Raw genomic sequence first — 21,109 nt, 5'->3', positions numbered from 1 at the left:
GGCATAGATGGGCAAGGGCCCCCGACCTCTCCATGGCTTCCAGAACTTTCCGGCAGGTGGCAGGTCAGGCCGGAGCGGCGTCAGACGCCGCGAAGGCCCCACAGATCCGGGCTCCAAGCTGTGCCCAGTGGGTGGGGTGAGCGGGCGGTGGGGGGTTGGGGCCAGTGGCCCTGGCCCAGACCCCCTGCCCCATGGTGACATGTCGTCCGGCCTTGGGCTCTTGACCTGTGACCTGGGAATAATACCGGCACCGGTGCATTTTCCTGCTCAAAACCGTGACTGCCCCATCACTGGCTCGAGGGAGACGCCATGAGGAGATCACAGAAGGAGGGCCCTGGCGTGCCGGGTGCCGCGGAGGATGTCAGCACCCAGACAGACCTGCTGTCTGCACCCCTCCCGGGCCCGGGGCTGCGGTTCGAGGCCGTGGGCCAGCCCCTGACAGCAGGCTCCAGGAGCAAGTGTCCCGGGGAGGCAGCTGGCCGCCCCAGTGACCGCAGCGCGGCGGGGCTGGAGGGAGACGCCGGGTGTGGGGGGTGGGCCGGGGCCGGGGACAGGGCATCTCCGGCCGCCTCTGGGACAGCCTCCAGCTGTCCTCAGCTACATACCTGGGGAGTGGGGCCCTCAGCTGGGTCGCCGCACAGGTCAATTTCCTGAGGAATGAGGATTTCTTGGCTGCGAGAGAAGGGAAAGAGGGTCAGAATCTGTGCGGCGCTTGGCTGGGGCCGAGAGCCCCCGGAGGAGCCGGCTGCAGGGAGCCGCTCCAGGTAGGGGCCCCCCGGTGCCGCAGGGCGTCAGGAAGCTGCCCCGGGGCCCACAGGGAGATGGGGTGAGCTTGAGGGGGCCAGTCGGCCCAGGCCGGGGGTCCCTGCAGCGCTGGGGGGGGCGGGGAGTCGACTGCTTTCCCTACAGGTGGGATGATTATTTTACATTTCTTTCTGTTAGGAAACGTGTGCGTAGCTGACGCGTTCGTGTGGCTCCCAAACCCCAGGCAACGTGAGAAGCCTCGCGCCCTACCCCGGCCCCACGGACCCTCCGTCCCGGTCCTGCTGGGGCAGCACTCGGGGCAGATTCTGGTGTTTCTTTCCAGAGTTTCTTGATGTAAATACCAGCCACTATGGGTAAGTGTCCACATCTCCCTCCCTCCTTCAACACGAGATAGTCGGCCACCCTCACTGTTCCCTGCCTTTCTTCTGGCATTTCGCAGCGTCTCTTGGAGACCATCCCCAGGACTCCACAAAGAGATTCCTGTCTGTCTGTCTGCCGGCTCATCTCTCCACCACACTCGGCTACGGAACATTCCGCAGGATGGACGGACGGCCTCCACAAATAGCAGAGTGACACGGACACTTGCAGGTGAGGCCCGCAGGGTACTAAGAAGAGATGGGGGGGGGGGGTGCAAAGGGCAAGTGCATTTGTGATTTGGAGAGGGACTGTCAAGCCAGTCCCCACGGTGGTCACAGAATTTGGCCACAGATGCTTTGAGTTCCCTCCCTCCAAGCGGTATAGCCCAATTCGCTCCCCGTCTACACGGGCTGGACTTGGTGGCTCCCTAATGGGCAGGATATGGGGGTAGGGAGGGTGTTTGGCTTTAGAAAAGGTCACACGAGGCACTGTGGCTTCTGCCTGCTCTGCCAGTCACCCACTTGGGGGCCACTGGCCGCCATGTTGCAGGAGCTCAGGAGCCCTGTGGCCAGGCCCACGAGCGAGGCACCGAGGCCTCCCGTCTGCGGCCGCGGGAACAGCCACCCTGGTGGTGGTTCCTCCAGCCTCGGTCGGGCCTCCAGATGAGCTGGCAGCCCCTGCTGACCTTCGGGGCCACCAGTCGGGGAGGCCCCGAGCCAGGCCGCCCGGCTGAGATGCGCCCACATGCCTGACCCCCAGAGGCTGTGACAGGTCCCCGGATGCTGTGACAGGTGACAGGCTTTTTTCCTTTCAGCTGCCATTTGTCACACAGTAACGGACAACTCATCTCCCCGCCTGCGAGTCTTGAATTCCTCCCAAGATCCCAGGCTTTGATCGGAGCCCTGCGCCCACGCAGGGGTGCGCCCTTCCCCAGGGGCGGGCAGGCTGAGGCCCGCTGACTCCACCCGGAGCTCCCGCTATGCCTTCCCGCTACGCCTACGTGAATCACCACGAGCTGATTCACTGCTCTGCCTCGCGGAGTTCAGCGGGAAAGTCAACGGGTAACTACCGATGGGGAAACTGAGGCTCAGAAGGTGGTGGGACCTGTCCGTCATGCAGTGAGGCATGGGGTTGAGAAGCAGGCCTGCTTGAGATCGTGCTCCCGAGCTGGACACAGTGGCTGTGTCCCGTGGCCCAGCCACCCCTTCCCACCCCTGGGGATGCGGAGCCTGTGGGCAGAGCTCAGCCACCCCATCACCCTGTTTGCTTGGTCCCGGGAAGGTGGCTGTCTGCAGGACCCCAGGACACTCTATGCCCACTGCACCTCCAGGGGCTGGAGGACCCGTCTCCGGGGCTTAGACTGTGGGGTGGGGGCGGGGGCGGGGCAGCGTGTGCCCAGGGTCTCGGGTTCCCGGCCCTGCCCAGGCTCTTGGCAAAGCCCCCAGTGCGCATCGGTGTGGGTTTCAGAGGGCCTGGGGCCCCTTTGAAGTCGGGAGATCCAATCCCTCGGATCCCAGGCCACCCCAGGGAACCCCCAGGAGTGTGGGTAACTCCCTTCCCCTCAGAAACACTACCTGGCCGTTCTCGCCCTGGGTAACTCAAGACTGTGGTCGTGCTGGCTGGCTCTGGCCGGGGTGTGGGACAGCAGCTCCTCGTGAGAGGTGGTCCCGCCACAGGCCTGGACCCCTACCCTCCCGGTGCCCCCCATGACCCCTCGACCCCTGCACGGCGTCTGGCCTCTGCTCCTCCTCCTTCCCCTCCCCTTTCAACCTGCCCTGTTTCGCTGTGGCCTCTCTGATCCTGAGAATCCCCGCCTGGGAGGCCCCCTACTTCTCTCCCTTCTTCCTGATTCCCACCCACTTTCAGGGAGACAGCGCAGGATGGGGTCCGCCCGAGCCTGTAATTTAGGGACTGTCAGAGTCCTGACCTCCAGGGGTCGTTGTGGAGGAGCGAAGGGAGCAGCACGCCCACCCAGACCTTTCGAGCAGACCAGCACACGGCAAGCACCTGCTGGGTGTTTGCTCTTCCCGGGTCCTCCTGTCCACCTCTTCCCAGAAGCCCTCCTGGTGGCGTGTATCTCCCCCGTGAGATATGGCAGTTACTGATGACCCCCTCAGCTGTCAGGGCGGGACGTGTGCTCCCACACTGGCCCCTCTGCTCGCGGGATGCATGTGGGAGGGACTGTGCCCCCGACCTCCATGCGTGACCCTGGGCCTCCTGGCCTGTTTCGCCAGCTGTACACGCCCACCCCCCTCCATCTTCCATGACTGGTGACACGACACCCGGGGTCCTGAGCCGGCAGCGAGGCTCCGCCCCTTGCCCTGTGGCCCAGACGTCAGTGGATTCAGCTTCTCGGAGAAAGACGGGAGACACCTGAAGAGACACGGGAGAGATGCATCTGTCCTTTTGTCCCCTCGTCCTGGCTGTCAGGGGCAGCGCGGTGGCACGGGGGTGGGGGGGGGGTTGGGAGTGATGAGGGGGAGGGTGGGGCCGTGCCCTAGGGTGGGCCCCAAGCCCGGCCCCCACCCTGAACGTTCCAGAACCAACGCGGGTGGCGCCGCGCCCCGCGAGGGGGCAGCCATGGTTTCAAGGGCTGCTAGCTTTCCTTCCGGCTCCTGTCCTCCCCACGGAGCCCCGGGGCGCATGAGACGCTGGCCCTGCTCCTTCCCTCACGTGGTCTCCCCGGCCGCCCTACCAGGCGGTCTCCTCCCCTTACAGAGGGGAAACTGAGGCACAAGAGGGGAGCGGGTGAGGGGGGCAGGCGCGGGTGTGACACGTGCGGCAATAGTGGCAAGGGCAAGCGGCAGGAGCCGGGTCTCGTGAGGGCGGCGACACCCACGGCCAAGCGTGGCCAGGCCTGGGGATCGGGGCTCCAGGCTGGGAGGCCCCTCTAACTGCGGGTTCCCTGCTCTGCGCCTGGCTGCCCGGCCCGGCCTCTGGCCACCGGCCCTGCCTCCCCGGGTGCGCAGCACTCCTGGCCTGTGGCCTGGCCCCCTCCTCTGGCCTGCCCCCCTGGGGCGTGCTGGGCGGGGCCAGGGGTTGCTGGGCGGGGCCAGAGGGGCAGGTGCCAGCTCTGCTGGGCGGGGCTTGCGGCCCCAGGTCCTCCCCTAGGAGCGCGGCCGGGCAAAGGGAGAGGAGCACAGCCCTGCCTGCGCCCACCAGCCCCCCCGCGCAGAGGCCCCTTCTGGCCAGACACCACCGCCCCAGCGCCCTCCGTGGCCACGGCGCCCCCCACGCCCTTGGTGCGCCCCCACGCCCATCCCAGCCCCCTTCCCCGCCCCCCGAGCAGCCAGGCGCGCCTCGAGGCCCCGGGGGCAGCTCAGTAGAGCCGCCACAAGCCATACAGGGGCTTCCGGTCACCACCCGGGCTCTGGGCGCCGCAGTGTGGCTCCTTGTGACATTCCTTCTACAAATGCTCTCTTTTCCTTTTCCTTCAAACGCCGCCGCTTCGCTTAAAAAACTATCTGTTACCCGAGCGCTCAGATAAACAAACCCGTGCAGGTGGAATTATATCTGCGATATGGCCCGAGGGTACGTTTAAGAATACTGCGCCAATTATCAGCCGCATTTATCTTAATTACTTTGGGGAAAGTGGAGGCAGGCGTTGCGAGGGGCCGGGAAGCTGTTTGTCTGCCCTTATCGGGTGCATATTTGAGATCCTTTAACAGGAAGGAGATAAGAGGAGCTCGTGGGGAGAAGATGATGTCTTCGAAAATGACAGGGAGGGGGCTGGTGGGGACTCCTGCTTAAGGACAGGCCCGTCTCCCCCGTCCCTTTGTTCCGCACAGACCCTCGCTGGGGTGTGGAAACACTCCTGGAGGCAGCTCTCCACTTCCCAGACTGCAGGGGTCAGCGGCCGCAGGCCAGACCGAGCCGCCCTCCCCCACCCCCAGCCGCCTGGAGGGGACAGCACACACCCGCCTCCGGCCAGGGCAGCAGACCTGATCCCCAGCGACGTGGGCGCTGGGGGTCCCAAGCAGGGGCTGGCAGGGTCCGACCGACGCGTCACAGGGTTGTGCCGGCCAGACAGGAGGAGACGTAGCCGGCTGTCGTGTCCAGCCCTGCCCCAGGGGACGCTCCCTGAGCCTGAGCGGCCTGGTCTGGCACATCCCGATGGTCCGTGCGGTCTGGAACACGCTTGCCGGCCCAGCTAACCGCCTGGCGTTAGGAAAGCCAGCAGAAATCAAAGGCGGGAGTCCTGGCCCGGTCACCACCCCTGCCGGGGGGCTGTTCCCAGTGTGTGCACTGATTGGTGCCCTCCGGAACCCTGGGCACCAGCAGCCCGGGGCGGCACAGGCCTGGCTCTCTAGGGACCTCGGAGCCCTCCCCTGCAGGACGGGAGTGGCCACACCATCCCACACAGGCTGAGCGGGGAAGCGCCACGAAGGGAGGTCGGGGAATCGAAAGCAAGGGAGCTGCGAAGTCCTTTGGAGGACCCCAACATGCTGGGGACCCAGGCGGGAAACTCAGTGTGGCTCCTGTGCCCTCATGCTCCCAGCCCTGGGTTCAGGGGACACTGTACCGCCTGGATCTTCCTGCCCCGCCGCCCTCTGCCCTCACCCCCCGCCCTCCCTGGCACCTACTTGCCCTTTGCCAGCCTCCGCATCGCTGCACGTCGGGGAGCCCCTGCCTCGGTGCCCGCGTGGCCAATCCCTTCCCTTCTCTCCTCCCCGGGGTCTAGCTCCATTGCCGACTCCTCCAGGAAGTCCTCCCCGACCACCGAGCTAGCACGGCCACCGTCCGAGGTCACTCTCTGGCCCTCTGGCGTTACCGCGGCACTGCCCCCACCTCCGCTGCAGGCGGCACGAGGGAGGGCCCAGCTGCCCTGCCCGGCCACGCTGGCTCAGGCCCCACTCTCCACTCCTTCCTGCCCAGGGTCCAGCACAGGCTGGAGGGAGAGGACCTGGCTGTGCCCAGCCCTGCTGCTAACCTCCCTGGGAGCCTCGGGCAAGCTCTGCAGTCCTCGGCTCATCCCTCTGTGAGATGGGCCAGATACCCCTCTCTGCACACACGCGCCCACATGTGTGCACACCTGTAAACACGCCCACACGCCCACACCTGTGCACACTCACAAGCATGTACACACATACAGGCTTATGCAAACACACACAAACGCCCACACATGTGCACACTTACGAGCACGTACACACTTACAGGTTTATGCAAACATGCACACACGAACCCATGCACACACACGTACCCGTATGCCCTCACCGAGGCTGTGGAGGGGCCGCAGGCTCTTAGACCCTGGACCCTGTTTCTCTGGGAGGGGCTGGCAGGCAGGAGGAGCCGCGCTGGGGGGTGGGGGGCGGCATCCGGGGCCTCTCCATCTCTGCCTTGGCACCTGAGTGCAGGAATGCCTGGTGGCAAGGCCAACACTCAGTGTCGGGAGCGTGTCCTACACTCTAAACGTGAACGCTGTGCCAAGCTGAGCCCCAGCACAGGCTGGCTGCCCCCTGACCTGTTCCTCGGGCAGTTCCCTGGCTAGAGGGACTAGGGACCTTTTGGGGCCCTCCCTGTCAGGGTCTGACATGCAGGGGTCACAGTGGGACTCAGCGGCCCCAGGAAACTCCCAGCCAAGTTGGGGGTGAATGAAGCAAGTGCCCACTGTCCCAAAGCGCAGAGGCAGCTCGGCCGGGGTGGGCTGGGCAGGAGGTGGAGGGCGGTGGGTTTTTGGACGTGCTAATGGCCAGCGTCAGAACTCCAGGGATCCAGGGAACCCACTTCTAAAACTAAAGCGGGCAAGGCGTCTTCGATTGGCCTGGTGAGCAACTTGGACTCGGAATTCTAGAACAAGGATGTTTGGGGGCACCTAGTTTAGTGTGCTCACTTCACAAATGGGAGCTGCAGCTCAGAGAGGGTGCTGGCTTGCTCAAGGCCACACAGCAGCAGAGCCTGGGCTCCGGGAGCCAAGGGCTTCGAGCTCCGGGCAAGGGCAGCACTCCAGCGATGCTTGAGGCAGCTGTGGGCGGGAGCAGGGAGCTGGGAGCTGGGGTCTCCACCCCCGGCCCTCCAGAGAAGGGAAGAGACACTGCTCTGAGTGCCGGTCTGGAGCAGCTGGTCTGGAGAAGGACTGGGGCCACCCAGCTTGATAAGCGTCATCCCCGCCGGCCAGGCGGGGAATAGCGAGCGGCGAGAGTGATGTGGGGAGGGACCTGGGAGGTGTAGGTGGCCGGCCTCGTCCTGGCGCCCCCAGTCCCCAGGGTGAACCCTGCCCCCAATATGCTTGCAGACCTGAGGTCTCCTTGGGCCCTGCTGGAGCGGACAGCCCCTCTCAGAGACCTGGCCCTCTGTCCTTCTCAAGACCCCCCGTCACGGCATCGGCCGGCCTCGGTCCCCTGGGCTCAGGGTCTTCCCAGAGCTTCCCATGGCTCTGATTTCTGGGGAAGGACTCCCATCATCCCTCCCCCTAGACGTCCCATTACCACGTGACCGTTCGCGATCAAAATCAGTTATTTGTCATTACTTTCGCCGCCCAGCACGAAGCCCTGAGTACACTCTGTCAGGACAGCGGTGGCCCTGTCCGCAGGGGCTCTTTCAGCCGCCCTCCACGCCCTCAGGGAGGGAGGTCTCCAGACCTTTGCCGCCAAGGCTGGGCGGGGGGCCAGTGCCTGGAGGCAGAATCTGGGGCTCACCTAGACCCCCTGGCGCTGCGGCCCAGGGCACGCTTCAGGAAACTTGCAAGCTGTCACCCTGTGACCCTGACCGTGGCACGTGTCGGCGCAGAGGTCAGGTCCCGGCAACAGGGAGGGCAGAGCCAGCCACGGACCCTGGAACTCCTGCTACTCCAGACCTTGGGATGATGTGCCTGGGGCCAGTCTTCCCTGCCTCTGGGCGGCCTGGGGAAGCAGCTTTAGACCCATTTCCCAGGTAAGGAAGCCGAGAAGTGAGTTGGCAGACAGCTATAGGGCTCCCGCTCTGTGCCCCGAGACCCCCAGGGAAGGCCAGGAAACCTTCTGACTTTTGGAAACTGAGTTTATCTTGTGCTGAGCGAGGCCTCCACGTGAGTCCCCTTGCCCCCCTTGGTGGGGACGTGGGGACGGCAGGGTTTAATGAGCTGTCTCCTGAGGGACAAGGTGAATGAGCTTCCTCGGAGACCCCGTGGCTGTGTTAATCACTCCTCCGTCAGGTTCAGGATCCTATCAGCCTCCTTTTTCAATTAAAAGCGATTATAACTTCACTTCCCAAGGATGGACAGATTAGTGCAACACTGGTGGGCAGCCGGGCGGGGGCGGGGTCCTCGGCGCTCAGGGCTCTGCGGAGTCAGGACGGGCCTGCGGGAGGAGGCGGGCACTAAGGGTGGAGGGAGGGCTGACGGGCCAGGCCATCCCCCCAGGGAGGCGCCTGTCGCATGCTGGGCTCAGGGGCCACACGTGCAGGAAGCAAGCACCCAATCCCGGTTTACAGATGAGGAAACCGAGGCTCGGGGTCGCTCCCGCGTGGTAGGCTGGGGCTGTATTACGCAGAGGGGCCTGACCGGCTGGAATTGTCACTGCAGGAGGGTCCTGGGGACGTGGCCTGGGATGGGGGGTGGGGAAAGGGGGGGAGGGGGGTCATTTGGTTCCATACCTGCTGGACTCCCACCCCTTCCCTGCTCCCCGCCTCTGGGGCCTGGCCTGGGGCGTGTCCTGCTGAGGTCTGGGGGGGGGGGGGGCAGGGCTCTCTGGTGGTGGGTGGGCCTTGAAGGCCAAGGGCTGGGGCGGGTGCACCTGCCCTGTCTGGCCCGGGGTGGGGGATGTGCCGAGGGGCTAACTGCCTTGTCAGCCCTCTCAGGCCTAGAGGTGGTGCTGTCATCCTCCCTGTGGCTCAGATGAGAAACAGAGGCCCTGAGAGGGAAAGGGACTGTTTCAAGGCCCCAGGGCTGGAAGCCACGGGGGGGATGGGCACTTCCTTCCTCGTCAGCAGCTTGGGGCAGTGACCTTCCTGACCTTCCAGCTAGTGATCCCTGCCAGGCTGCCTGGGGTCCCGGGCCAGCCCCCTTGCTATCCTCTGGCCACGTGGTCTCCGCCAGTCTCCAGGCAGCTACAGAGGGCCTGGCCATGCTATCCTGGGGCCCTGAATGGCTGACCGCTCCGATCTGAGCAGCATTCCCGAGGGTGCCTTTCCCGTGGGCAGGTAACCCCCGCTCTGCAGGGGCTGAGCTGGGTGTCGGGTGAGCCTCTGGCTGCAACAGCCTGGCTCTCGTGAGCCCCAGGTCCCGGGAGTGCCCTCGCTCCATGGGCCTTGTCGCAGGTCCTTTGACCCGCCACAGGGCCTTTGCCCCTGCCCCTGACGTCTTCCGTCGGGCCATCCCCTGCCAGCTGTCCGCTATGACGGCCCATCCTCCCTCCTAGCACCTGACGCAGAGTGGGTGCTCGCGTGTGGGGCAACACCATCCTCCCGGGGACACGTGGCCTCTCAGCCTCCGGGTGGGTTTCCGTGACCCCCGGAGGCAGCTTGCCTCCCCCAGCCACCCACGGCCCGCTCCAGCCGTGGCGAGGCCTCTCCCCCCCAGCACTCCCCACCTCCGCTCCGAACACACAGGCAGGGAGGGGGCAGGGCGGGCTCTGCCCAGGGGCCACGGGTCATGTGAGCCGCGAAGCCTTCTCTCCTGTCACGGCCACGGCCACGGCCCTGTTCTCAGGGCGGGAAGGGGTTCCCCAGGCGGTGTGTGTTGCCCCCCCCGCCCCGTCTTCATGAAGGCCACCTGGGGGGGCCGGCCTCTTGCCCAAAGCCTCCCGGCCCCCTGCTGGCTGGGTTCAGGCCGGCCGCACCCTCTCACGCAAGCCCTGTTTGACTACCCTTCCCCCCGCCCCCCGCCAGGACTGAGCTTCTGAGTAGTTGTGCTGAGTCCCCAGGGCCAGGCGCTCCGCCTGGATCAGGAGGTTCAGGAGAAGTGTGGAGGCCATAACGCTGGAGCCCACGGGCGACGCAGGTTCGTGGCTGCGTGGGCAGCGGCCGCCTGCCTGTGGCCCCCCGGGGAAACCCTGGGCTCTCGGCCGTTTCTGGAAAAGCCAGAAATCCAGGCGTTAGGGTGAAGTCTGCCCATTTTCAAACTTGGACTGCAAATTCACATAAAACAAAATACCGTTTGAACTGAAACTGCGGGGGCTGAAACTGAGCCTGTGGTTGGTCCCCTGTGACCTTTTTGTGGGCCTGGATGGGGACACAGGTGCCACCGCACAGGGCTCATATCCCAGTGGGTCCAATTTAGGGCAATCAGGCCTCCAGAACACAGCTCTCCTGATCCCACGGCTGGCGAAAATGCTGTGCCCTGGGAAGTTTTCACGATTTCCAGGAGCCCCACTGCAGAAGGAAAATCCTTCGCTGGCACAGGGGCTTGTGGGTCCCTCCACAGCAGGGCTCAGGGGGCTTACGTCACACAGGGGGCTGTGGAGACGAGCATAGGGAGGTCTGAGGCTGGGGGCAGTGGGCTGCAAGGCCACGCGGGGCTGTGAGGACAGGAGGGGCGAGTGTGGGCCTGAGGCGGGAGCCCGGCAGGCTCCTCTGGAGGGGACGGTGTGCTGGGCCACCTAAGCGGGCCCCTCCATGTGAAGAGAGACACAGGGATGGAGCCATGTGGCCACAGCCAAGGGACACCGGAGTCCCCAGGAGCTGGAAGAGGTGGGAAGGACCCTCCTTGGCACCTCTCAGGGGGTGGCCCCACCCGCTTCTCCACAAATGGCCCACTATTCCCCAGCCCTGCTCTGGCCTAAATCCTGGGACTCACTCCTGCAAACCCCATCCCCCCCCCCCCCCCCCCACCCCAACCGCTAGCCCCGCCTGCTCGTGCACCTGCTCCTCCCCCATCCTGTTGGCCACCCAACCGCCAGAGCCAGGCTCGCAGACACAAATGGCAGCAGGGAACCCCCCACTCCCACCCAGGGACCCTCATGCCCACACACCTGCCTGGCCCTTCCCTCTGCCGGGAGCCCTGCTCCCAGATAGCTAGGGCCTGCGCTCATGTGACCGCCACTCCACGGTCTCGGGACCCCCACCCTGTTTGCCAGCGTTGCTGAGGGAAGCACAGAGCTGTGTCCAACCATTTCTCGGCTGGCTCTGTGGTGTCCCCTGAGGCCCTGACACTGACCTCATCCCTGCTTTGCAAGTGAGGAAACGGTCATAGTTGGGGGGGGGGGGGAATCTCCTTTCCCTGCACATCGACCTGAGCCCAGGGCAGCAGGGGGGGGGACCTCCTTGGGTAGGAGTCACTCGCTGGGGGTTCTGGCTGCATGGCCCGTGGTGTGGCCTTCACAGGCCCCGCCCAGCCCCGTCCCCAGCAGCAGAGGAGCCGGCGGCCCGCAGGGGCACGGCTACATGACGCGATATGCAGCCATCCCAGACAAGGCCTGACTCTGACTGCAGAGGGTGCATGGGCCGAGGCCCTGCAGGGTCCTCCCTCCCTGCTCTCTGCTGCTTTGCTGTCAGTTAGAGGCAAAGGAGGAGGAAAGCGGGACGTTTTGCCAGGGGCTGAAACAGGCACCGGGACCGTGATTTCCTTTGACGGCGTGTGGGGTGTGGGCACAGGCACCCCGCGCTCTGGCCTTTGAGGTGGAGGTGAGGAGAGAGGGGACCAGCTGGGGGCCAGAGAGGGTCTTCAAGGATGGGGCCCACTCAGCACTGCCACTAGCCTGAGAGGCGCATGTGGCTCAAGTCACCCAGCCCAGGCCCCCCCCGAATCAAGTGGGGTGCTCACGGGGCTGTGGGCATGGGAACCTGCCCCACGAGGTCCTGTGATCCCAGACCGCTGTGGGCCCCTGGGACCTCTAGAGATCCAGATTATTACAGGCTCTCGAGTGGGGACAGCGTCAGGTAGGGAAGGATGGGGCGGGGCACACCTTTCTGCAGGCCGGTGACCCTCCGGGCATCTCGGCCCCAGCCGAGGGTGACCCCGACGTTGGGGTGACGCTGCCCGGAGCCAAGCCCGCACATCCTGCTGCTCTGGGATGGGAGTATCAGGGCCCGCTGGGGCTGCAGGAGAGGCGCCAGCCAGACGGAGAGGAAGCGGAGGTGATGTGCTCGCCCACTCTCCCTTCCCCCTGCATTGTGTCCCCAGGGTCCCCTCTCTTCCGGGGCAGCAGGAGTGAACCCCACTCCACACACTAGAAAGTCAGACTCTGCCCTGCCCCTCCCTGTCAGCAGGGGCAGGGTGGCGTGAACCACGTCAGGCAGGTCGACCCGGAGAGAGGGGTCCTGGCCCCGCGCACCTGCTGGGGGCCACGGGCCAGTCTGCCCGTCTCAAAGTCCAGGCGCCACCATTTCCTGGCTGTGTGACCTCAGGCAGCTGATGGGGCCTCTCTGAGCCTCGTCTGCCCACCTGTAAACGGGTCTGATGGTCACCTCATGGGGTCCACAGGGCCACGTCACACGGCGTACGTAAAGCATTTAGCTCGCGACATACTCCAGCGAATGTTAGCTATTATTTCCCTACTATCGTTTTGATAACAATCCATTTCCTACTGCCCTCCGCGTGCACCACAGGCCTAGAAACAAGGCAGGGATTTAGATATTTAAAAGGCGCTGCTATAGAAACCTCTCTCTGGGACTCCTTTTTCCCATCAGAAGAAATGTCCCCCAGCCCTGCCCACACCCGGGACTCTGGCTGGGATGGCGGGGCCTCGGCTGAGCAGGTTCTCCGGGGGGGGGGGGGCGGAGAGGGGGGACCTGGGGTCTCAGCCAGGCTGTGGGGGCCCCGCGGCTGCAGGACTCCTGTGCCCTCAACTGTCCAGCAGGTGGCGCCCGCTACACGTTTCCTGCGAGGGAGGCCGGCGTCAGGGCGGTTTGTGTGTGCACGCGCACGCGTCTGTACGTGCGCGTGTGTGCGCGCGCGCGCGCGTGTGCCTGCGTCTGTGTGTGCGTGCACGCGCGCGTGTGTGGGCGCGCGCGGGTGTGCGTGTGCATCTGTATGTGTGCGGATGCGCCTGTGTGTGTGTGTGTGTGCGCGCGCCTGGGTGTGTGGGTGCGCGTGTGCGTGCACGTGTGTATGCGTGTGCATGCACACGCACGTGGGAGACTCTGGAGTGCGTGTGCACGCTCAGGCTGTGTATGTGCACGTGGTGGTCCCTCTGTCCTATCACCGATGACGTCCTGTCACCGTGCAGAACCCTGGGCTCTGAGCTCGGGGATGGTGACGCCACCACAGCCTCTGGCTCCTTTCAGATCTGGGGTCTATAGGTGGGGCTGGGGATGGGCTGGGAACATTCTCAAAGCACATGTAGTACTTCAGGTGTAAGTGTGGAATCCAGGCATGCGGGCAAATGACACTTCTGTCCACACCTCAGGGACTCCTTGCACACTGGGGACGACGGCGGCAGGGTCACGTGGGGGTTAAAGGAGATCCCGCACGTCAAGTACCTCGCTCAGGGCCAGATACGTGGTGGGTCCTCTGTGCAACGATGACCGGCAAGGACACAAATTCATCCAGCACCGGGAACACTGGGAGGGGGCGGCAGTGAGGACAAGGGCGTGCGTAACTGCCACCCCGTGCCCCTCCTTTGTGTGCCGCGGAGCAGAGACCACCGCCCACGGCCGCGACACCCTGCTCCCGGCACAGACCCGCGCACCGGCGGTCTCCGGGCGTGGCCGCCCCACGGATGGGGCGCAAGCGCCCGCGGTGAACACGAGGCCCAAGGCAGCGCCGGGCCAGCCAAGCCGCCGCGGCCTCCGCGCCGCGCCCACCTGCCGCTTCCGGCTGCCGGCGCCGGGGCTCCGGGCCCAGCTGCGGTCCCGCGGGAGAGCACGGCCCAACGCCGCCCGCGGGCTGGCCTCGGGGGGTGTCTGGAGGGGCTGGCGGGCAGACGCCGCCACCTCCCGTGCTGTAGGCACATCTTGGTCCTTTTCCCCCAGATAAAATGTTTACACTCATTTTTAAGTAAGAACTTGGTCGGAAATAAAAGCAACCGGGCACCCCCGTAAATGGCACGGATGGGACTCGGTTGGTCACGGTGGCGCACCCGGCGTCAACGGAGCAACAGCCCACGCGATAAAGGCCGCGGCAGGCGGGAGGATTTGGAAGCTTGCAGAGGGCACGGCGCCTCCCCTCGCCCCCCAAAGGTCGGCGTCCGGCTTTCTGACCCAGCGGGGGCCGCTGTCCCAACGGGAGAACCTGAGCGCGGGTCTCCTGCCGACCTCGCTGTCCTGGATCATGAAGCCCCCTCCCCGGACCCTGGCCGAGGGAGGCTGTCCAGGGCACCAGGCTTGGGGGACGGCCACTCTAGGAGCCACGGCAAGTGACCCCCGCCCCCAGCACCGGCCCAGCAAGCCCCGACGCCCGCCCGCCCGCCCGCCGGCCCGTCCCCACGGCCACGGCCACGCGCTCGCTCCCGCCCCTCTCCGCCCGCGGAGGCCTGGCTGGACGCGGTGGCTCATGGCGGGGGTGGCGGCGGCTAGGCGGCTCGCTCCCGAGCCCTGTGGAAAGTCGTCCCTGGCTCCTGCCACCTTCCAGCTTTTCACATCTCAGCTGCTTTTAATTAGTTTCCTTCAAAGTCCCCCAAAGCAATGGAGCCACGTTAGCGCTAGCCAGCTGCCAAGACACTCCCGTGTGTGTGTGTGTGTTTGTGTGTGTGTGTTTGGGGGGCGGAGGGATGCGGAAGCCAGCTTGCCGTCGCTGAACTGCAGGGGCTTTTCCACCTCTGGGGCCAAGAGCTGCAGGGCTGAGGGCACTTCTGGCCTGGGCCCCTGGGTGGGCCGGGCAGGACTTGCTGGGCCGGCAGTGACCCCACGGGGGCGGCTGGGAGGGGCTGGTCTTGACTGCGGGAGACTCCCAACCTCGCCTGCACTTCCTCGGGGGCCTCTGAACCCGCGGGGCCCGCAGGACCCACCTAGACGCTGCTCCGCAGGGTCTTAGCCGTGCCAGCCGTGCAGGGGACCTGCGCCCAGCCACAGTGCCCTGCGGGCCACAAGGGGCCGGGCGGGAACGAGCGAGGCAGGAGCTGGGTGGCTGTAGGGGGTGTTCACGCCCTTCTCCTGGGGGCCTCGGCTGCTCCGCCCCACCCACCGTGTCCCGGTGGCATCGCAGCCCCAGCAGGGACATCTCTCTCAGGTCCCCAGCAGAAGCGTGGGTATTCCCGTGGACTTCTGTGATTTTAAAACAGCCCGTGGCCGAGCCAAACACACGCGCTGGGTGGATTTGACCCGGGAGCTGCCAGCTCGCGATCCCCATTCTGCACGCGGCTGTGTCCCGAGGTTCAGGGCTGGAATCTTCTTGCTTCGCCCCATTTCTACCCCCGGGCCATCCTTGCAGCCCCAGAAGTTCCCTCGGTGGGGACATCTGTTTCTTGCCTGCCCAGCACCCATCTTCCTGTTTCTGGCAACGGTACCTTGGGTTCCTTTGGGGAGCCACCCTCCTCTCCACTCTGTCCACGTGGTTCTGGTGGGGCTAACCCTTCCCTTTCCATTAGACTGGACTCTGATGCCACTATTTGAACATCTGGATCCGGCTATGCCTGAAGCACTCCCCACGGAGCCCAGTTTTGTGAGCTAACGGTCTCCTCTTTGCTTAACCTATTTTGAGTTACGTTCTATTCTTCTGTGGCTGGAAAGTGTCCTCACCAACAGAGACTCACGTGGGGGCCCTCAGGTGACTTTGTTGGGCATTGGTCTTGTCATGGGCCGGCCACTGGCTGTCCTGAGGGGCCTGCCCTGCCCTGTGACTTGCTTTTTACCTTTCCCCTCACGTAGCCGCTTGGACTCACCTCTCTCCCAGTGGTCCATGCTTCCTGCCCGCGGCTCCCCTCTGTCACCCCCCCGGCCGCATGGACAGACCACCCGTGAGCACGTTCATTTGTGCCCGTGGCATGAACCCTGTGCCTGCTGTGGGCCTCGAAGCAACCATTCCGCACCAGAGGTTTCCAGATTGTTCTAAGGCCTCCGGGTCTCCCTGAGGGATCTGGCATGGTTGACGTCCACACTCCAGGGACCACCGCTTCCAGGAGCTCAGCTATGACGCCGTCCCTTCCTCTCCATGCCGAGAGGGCCTCGCAGAATGTGGCTGAAAAGGGATATGGCCACAGGGAAGGCCTCAAATTCACTCTAGTTTAAATGAAAAAAGCCAACGACTCATTCACACTGGTAACGCATTAATACACTCTTTGAAACACCCAACTGCTGACCACCGGTTCGTCCCCAAGGGCCAACTGCTTTTCTTGAAGTCTTTACAGGCAAAGTGATCTGGCATCTGGGATTCGCTTTGAAAACTGCAGCCGCAATAAGAATGGGGGCGGGGCTACCAAACCCACTCACAGCGGTCTGCACAACTATGAGGGCTCCTGTGTCAAGAAAAGAAACACCTAGGGCTGTAGGACAGCAGGGGCAAGTCTGGCAACCTGGGACACGTGGTGGCCATGCTGAATGGGCGCACCCGCTCGCGCCACCGCCCCGGCCTTGGGACTTGGGGTCCTGGGCTCTGCACTTCTCTCTTCCTCCCCCTCCAAGGGTCTGGACCTTGTAAAAGTTGAAAGTGTCCTGATCTATACACATCTCCCACATATTTGACCTCTGGTATGTGCGGCTGGGTGTTGGCATTTAGAGTTTTATCTTCCTAGGGCTGACTGGCCTTTTTATGGGGTCTTTCTGTTCTGCGCAGGCCGGTCGGATGAGAGTCAGCAGAGACCCCCGGAAAGCCTGACTGGCTGCATGACCCTGGGTTAGCCCCCAGCCACCCTCCCCGGCTTGTTTCCTGACCGGGGGATGAACTGGGTGAGGAAGACAAGTGGGGATGCGCTCAGACAGGGCCCAGGAACCAGAGGAGAGGAAGCCAGAGGCATGCACAGAGCCTGGCCCCTCTCTGTACCCCCAGGAGAGCAGTCATCGTGAGGCCCCAGGAAAGTGGGTAACGTGGAGGCCTGGGACACAGGTGTTGGCTCGGGGGAAACTGAGGTTCTCTTGGGATGTACAATCTCTGTCTCCAGAGCGCCCTCAAACTTGACACACCCACGGAGCGTCCTCTTCCCACTGCAGTGTCCCTAGACTGTCTCCTTGTCATCTTCCCTCATCACATTCCTGTGACTTCATCATCCGGCAACAAGTGCAGTGCCTGCTCATGACCTCCATCCACCTGTTCGCCTGGATTAATTGGCTTCCTGTGTAAGATGGGAAGCTCCTGGGGGACAGGGCCTAGTTTGGCAGGTTCACAATGCCTGGAAAACACAGTCATCCATCCATCCTTCCACATATCCATCTACCCACCATTCACCCATCCATCTACCTATCCACCCACCAATCCATCCATCCATCCATCCATCCATCCACCCATCCACTCACCTATCCATCCATCCATCCACCTATCTATCCATCCATCCGTCCATCTGTCCATCCATCCTTCCACAATCCATCCATCCACGTATCCATCCATCTATCCATCCATCTATCCATCCAACCATCCATCCATTCATCCATCCATCCCCCATCCACCTATCCATCCATCCATCCATCCTTCCACATATCTATCTACCCACCATCCACCAATCCATCTACCCATCCATCCATCCATCCATCCATCCATCCATTTGTCCATCCATCCATCCATCCATCCATCCATCCATCCACCCACCTATCCATCTATCCATCCATCCACCCATCCATCCATCCACCCATCCATCCAACCATCCATCCATCCATCCATCCATCCACCCATCCACCTATCCATCCACCCACCCACCTATCCATCCATCCATCCATCCATCCATTTGTCCATCCATCCAACCATCCATCCATCTGTCCATCCATCCATCTGTCCATTTGTCCATCCATTCATCCATCCATCCATCCATCCATCCCCCATCCACCTACCCATCCATCCATCCATCCATCGATCCATCCATCCATACACCCATCCATCCATCCATGCATCCACCCACCCACCTATCCATCCATCCACCCATCCATCCTTCCACATATCCATCTACCCACCATCCACCAATCCATCTACCTATCCACCCATCAATCCATCCATCCATCCATCCATCCATCCATCCATCCATCCACCCACCCACCTATCCATCTATCCATCCATCCACCCATCCATCCATCCACCTATCAATCCATCCATCCATCCATCCATCCATCCACCCACCTATCCATCCATCCATCCATCTATCCATCCATCCATCCACCTATCCATCCATCCATCCATCCATCCATCCATTTGTCCATCCATCCAACCATCCATCCATCTGTCCATCCATCCATCTGTCCATTTGTCCATCCATTCATCCATCTATTCATCCATCCATCCACCCACCTATCCATCCATCCATCCATCCATACACCCATCCATCCATCCATGCATCCACCCACCCACCTATCCATCCATCCACCCATCCATCCTTCCACATATCCATCTACCCACCATCCACCAATCCATCTACCTATCCACCCATCAATCCATCCATCCATCCATCCACCCACCCACCTATCCATCTATCCATCCATCCACCCATCCATCCATCCACCTATCAATCCATCCATCCATCCATCCATCCATCCATCCATCCACCCACCTATCCATCCATCCATCCATCTATCCATCCATCCATCCACCTATCCATCCATCCATCCATCCATCCATCCATCCATCCATCCATTTGTCCATCCATCCAACCATCCATCCATCTGTCCATCCATCCATCTGTCCATTTGTCCATCCATTCATCCATCTATTCATCCATCCATCCACCCACCTATCCATCCATCCATCCATCCATACACCCATCCATCCATCCATGCATCCACCCACCCACCTATCCATCCATCCACCCATCCATCCTTCCACATATCCATCTACCCACCATCCACCAATCCATCTACCTACCCATCCAACCATCCATCCATCCATCCATCCACCCATCCATGATCCATCCACCCACCCACCTATCCATCCATCCATCCATCCATCCACCCATCCAACCTCCACATATCCATCTACCCACCATCCACATATCCATCTACCCACCCATCCACCAATCCATCCACCTATACTTCCATCCATCCACCCACACACCCATTTATCATCCATCCATCCATCCATCCACCCATTCATCTGCCCTCCCACCTCACTCACCTACTCAGCCATCTATTCATTGTCAGGACTAGAATTCAGGTTTGTGGTCTCAAGTGTTGGACTTTAGCCTTGGCTCACTGCAGGGCTGAGGGAGCAAAATCTTGGGAGTAGGCAAGTGCCCCATCATGTAACCCTTAATACCCTGAAAGAAAACCTGACATGACTGGAGCTGGGTGGCCTGGGTGCCCATAGAACTACCACCAACAGCCTCTGTCCCATGGCTGGGAGAAGGGACAAGCTGTCCCCTCCCGTAGGCTCACTCCTGCTCAGCCTGGGGTCCTGTGGGAGGAGGGACCTTATGTGGCCATCTGGAGTCTGGATGACCCCTTTCTGCTTGAGCCTGTGGAGGATCTCCGGGCCTTGTAGGCCAGAGCTGAGGCTAGGGGTTGGGGAGCCAGACTTGACCCATGACGTGGCCTGTCCTTCCCCTGGAGTAGATGCTCATGCATCCCCTCGAAGGGGACAGTGGCCTGCTGTCTCTCTGCCCCTTCCTATCTCCTGTGCCGTCCCTGGTTGCCCTCTCTGGGCCTGCTCGAACGTGCCAGGGTCCTTGAAGACACTCCCATGCCACCCTGATAACAGAGCTGACTGCCGATGTCCCAAACAGGCAGAGCGACCTGCCTAGGACACCAAGAGTCACGGATGGAGCGGGGTGCAATCCCACGTGTCCTGAGTCTCGGGCTAGAGGTCCCATGCTGTGGCCGCCAGCCAGCCCATGACTGAGCCCACCCAAGGCTCCTGTCTCTGCCGCTGTTCTCACAGCCGGGTTGATCTGGAGAGACTGATCCCTCTGAGGAGGCTGCTGGGCTTGGAGGGTCTCCAAAGCAGGCACACCTGGGAGAGAGGGCTGGCTGCCTGGGGTGCTCTCGGAGCGGCCCAGCTGGCCTCTGCTCAAACTTGAGGGTCACATGCCCACGTGCCAACCAAATGCAGCCCCTGAGTGGCCTGGGCAGGGCCAGCAGCAGCACCGCCACCAGCCTGCGGAGCCATGAAGTAATACATCGTCGTCCGAAGACTCGGGGCTTGGGGCTCTTTGTTACACAGCAGTAGACAGCTGTGGTACTTGGGGGCTCTCGGCTCTAGTGTCCTCATCTGTTAACGGGGATAACATAGCCCCATGGGGTGGCTGCTCACTAAATGAGATGGCACGGGTCAGGCCGTCAGCACGGTGAGCGCTGCCCAGGGACCACTGGCTTTAATGCCATCACCTGCTTTGTCCCCAGGCTCATGAAAATGGCCCCTCTGTTGGAGGGAAGGGATGTGGATCTGATCTGGCCACGTGGTCACAGGTTCCATCCTAGGTGCTTGGGCTGAGTGAGATCTAAGTTTCTGCCTGGAAGTCCTGTCTCCCTCCTGGGGTGCCGGCCGCACTCCTGCCCCCCAGCTCCCCGGACTTCGCGTCTGCGCCCTGCGTGCGGGGCCAGCATGGGACGTGAGGGGCGGGAAGACCGGACCCCCAGGCCCCCCGCCGGTCACCATGAAGAGGCAGACGGCACAGAGGGATCCTTCCGACTGCACGGCCAGGGGGCTGGGATCAAAGGCCCCAGCCGGGGAAGCAGAGGGATCGCTTCTTCCGGCATTTTCTTTATTTGCCCATAGAGAGCACTTTCTGAGCATTTTGTTTTGTCTTCTCTGACCGGGCTCTGTCCAGCATGCCGACGAGGCCTTGCACTGCCAGCCTGGTGGGGCGGCACCCTCTCCCACGCGTGGCCCTGCACAGCAACAGAGGTGCCTGACCTGTGCCTCAGGGTCTGGCCCCAGCGGCAGGCTGGAGGCTGGGTTCCTGTCTGCTGTCACTCCCACACACCCAGGCCCGGCCCGTCTGGGACAGGAGGGGCCCGAGGTCATCCCAGGCTGGGAATGCCAACGTTTGCGGCCACTGAGACCTCGATTCAAATGCCCAAAAGAGGGGCGCCTGGGTGGCGCAGTCGGTTAAGCGTCCGACTTCAG

The 21,109-nt window shown here is 62.9% G+C and overlaps 1 protein-coding gene across 1 annotated transcript in view; it reads right to left on the bottom strand.

Moving 5' to 3' along the window:
• Positions 1-21,109, bottom strand: part of ZNF469 (zinc finger protein 469) — a 47,152-nt gene that overhangs the window by 13,575 nt on the left and 12,468 nt on the right. The window contains exon 2 of the mRNA XM_081791349.1: positions 606-672. The gene's annotated coding sequence lies outside the window, so the exon portion shown is untranslated. The remainder of the gene's footprint in view (positions 1-605; positions 673-21,109) is intronic.

Source organism: Panthera onca, chromosome E2 (genome assembly GCF_046562875.1).
Source record: "Panthera onca isolate mPanOnc1 chromosome E2, mPanOnc1 haplotype 2, whole genome shotgun sequence".
Taxonomy (NCBI): Eukaryota; Metazoa; Chordata; class Mammalia; order Carnivora; family Felidae; genus Panthera; species Panthera onca.
Note: the sequence above shows the minus strand (reverse complement) of the source record. Positions and strands in the feature narration are given on the sequence as shown.